We start from the raw sequence: 3,109 nt of genomic DNA on the forward strand, positions 1-3,109 counted from the left end.
TATTATATTACGTATGTTGTCAAAAACAGTGATTTCATTGGATTTCTTCTTTGTTTTGTCGGAGTAAGTCAATTAAGAAATAATTCTTATTTACAATGACGGCCTGTCCAGAGGTGGAGACAACAGTTAAATAGAACAACACAACACACAGACGTCAAACATTACAAGAGATCAGCATGACAGATATCCATGGCAACTGCTAAGGAGTCAAGTAGGTTTGGATGAGGAAGTTCATTTGCATCATTTGCATTATATTGCTCGTCACATGGGTTGTAGGAAAACCTCGGAGCAAACATGAAGAGGAAACAGGCAGGAAGATGGAAGACTCGGGGATTGAACCTCTGCCACTAGGATCCGTCCTGAGTCCGGAGCACTACGCTACCACTAGTGTTCAAACTAGTCATGGAACAGATAGTCATTATTTTACAGTTCAACCTGCCCAGAGGTCCACATGAAGGAGAAGCAAGGTATGTTGGACCAGTTTTACTCACTATTAAACTTGAGGGGCAGGTTTTCCAGACTCGTATTAAGCCTATTCCAAAACGAAAACACTTTTAATGGAGATTCTCTATTGAGAATTTGTGGGATCATTTTTGGGGGGTAAACATTTTAACACACGACAATCTATGCAGGATATAATATAATTTAGAATTGAGTATGTACTGTATATCTCTGTAGGTTTACTGGAAGATACTACCTGACGTCTCTTCCGGTAACATCTACCACTCTATACAAGGTAAAGACAGGAAGAGACGTACCGCTGTCAAAGGACATTTCTTCAGCTCAGTATTCAACATTGTTTCTTATTGTAACATGGGGGTAAGTGTATTGGCTAATAACATAAGTTGTTTGTTTACCATTATATCTGTTGTGTACTGGAAGTGTCATGTAACTTTCTTTCGTGTGGCGGTGTCCATCCTGAGCAGCGCAAGTGACTGCACGTGGTCCTCACCCATGCTTAGCATCGACAGTACAGAAAAGATACTACAGATTAATGTTGTGAATATATGTGGTGATATGGCTAGTCAAAAGACATCCAAGCTACAGTACTTTGTTCTGATATGTTGCTTGTGGGACATTTGAATATTGAATGTGAATGATTAGAATGTTTTTGGATGAGGCGTGCTAGGATAAAGGAAAACCACGTGTCGAGCAGATCAGCGTAACAAAGAGGGACAAAACGTTTAGTGATTCACACACTATATTACAACACAGCTTTTTGAAAAATGTATTAACAAGTGTTTAGATTTGGTCTTGGTTGATGTTTTGGTGAAGATAATTTGGTGTTGCAGCCACCATTGTCGAACTCAGAGCTGGGACTGACATGCTTAGCCTAAAATTGCACAGAGTTTGTAAAGATAAAATCAGCATATTGTTATGAAAATGTGTTGAGGCTAAATACTGCTATTTTATAGGCATCGTAGTATTGTGTATTAAGTTTGGTTCAATGCTTCGTCTCCATTGCATGGCCTTTTCAGACATGAGATGTTTTATTGCATCGTGGTTGTAGGACAGATGTTTCTTAGCTAATGGCATCTTGTTTTGTTCCTCTACTTCTCAATCATATTAACATGTTTTGATTACTTATTACAATGTAATAAATTATAACCCAATTTACAGAATAAACACTCAAATGAGCAACCTGACCAGGCAGTCCCAGAACCCCTCTCTGGAGAGACCAACCCTCCTCCCAGCATCACAACTCTTCCTGTGAGTGTAGACACACACACACACACAAAATGTCTCTGGAACATCTTTATTTTCACAAATGAACAGTGACTCCTTATGATTAAAAACAGTTTTCAGACACATTGATACTGTAGGTTACTATGTTTACTATGTGTTGTGTTTCAGGGTCCAGTCCAATGTGAAGACAACCCCTCAGGTGATCCTGGAGAGGTGGTCTACGACATAGACACATTTCCCATCAGACATCAGCCTCCTGTGAGTAAAGTGTGACAGTTCAGAGACCTTCAGATCATATCTGGCTGTTGTCTGACTGTGACTCTCATGTTGTCTCTAGATACCTGCACATGGTGATGACGTCAAGTCTGTGGGGCCTGCACCCTCTCAACCCCCTACCTTGTAAGTCATTGGTACATTATTGTATAAATTAGGTGAATACAAAATAAACATGTTGCCAGTGTTCTTAATGAATTGTGGCAAGAGAATCGATGAGAATACTTTTCTTAGTCTAGAAGATAACCAGATACACAAACATGATTCTCTTCAGTATATGTAACAAAATGCTTTACAAATGACACAGACCTGAAGTACACAGAATAAAACACAATGTAAAGTTATAATGTAATGTTTCTCTGTCTGCAGCTGACCAGGAAGAGGTGAAGAGGCTGAAAGACATCACCGTCTTCATCTGTATTTGATAGCTGAGTCAATTTCTCAGATTCAGATTATATGATTCACTATTATGATGTCTTCACTATTATTCTACAATGTAGAAAAATAAAGAAAAACCCTGAAATTAGTAGGTGTGTCCAAACTTTTGACTGGTAGTGTAGATACAGTGGCTTGCGAAAGTATTCACCCCCCTTGGTATTTTTCCTATTTTGTTGCCTTACAACCTGGAATTAAATTTGATTTTTTGGGGGGTTGTATCATTTGATTTACACAACATGCCTACCACTTTGAAGATGCGAAATATTTTTGGGGGTGAAACAAACAAGAAATAAGACAAAAAAACAGAACTTGAGCGTGCATAACTATTCACCCATTACATATATTTTGTTATCTTTTTTAAGAGCAACGGGGCTGGCAGGTAGGACTTTCCCCCTTCTGATAACCAGGTGGCGAATCGCATCTCTGCATGTCTGGCAGACATATCAGTATGGATGACGGATCACCACCTCAAGCTGAACCCTGGCAAGACGGAGCTGCTCTTCCTCCCGGGGAAGGACTGCCCGTTCCATGATCTCGCCATCAAGAGCGTCTGCTAAATGACGTAAATGTGCCCTTGAGCAAGGCACTTAACCCTAATTGCTCCTGTAAGTCGCTCTGGATAAGAGCGTCTGCTAAATGACTAAAATGTAAATGTAAATTTAGTTTCTCCCTGTCTCTGGCCCACACTCCAGTACAGTAGGTGGCGGTAATG

The sequence above is a fragment of the Coregonus lavaretus genome, assembly GCF_964263955.1.
Source record: "Coregonus lavaretus genome assembly, chromosome: 24".
NCBI lineage: Eukaryota > Metazoa > Chordata > Actinopteri > Salmoniformes > Salmonidae > Coregonus > Coregonus lavaretus.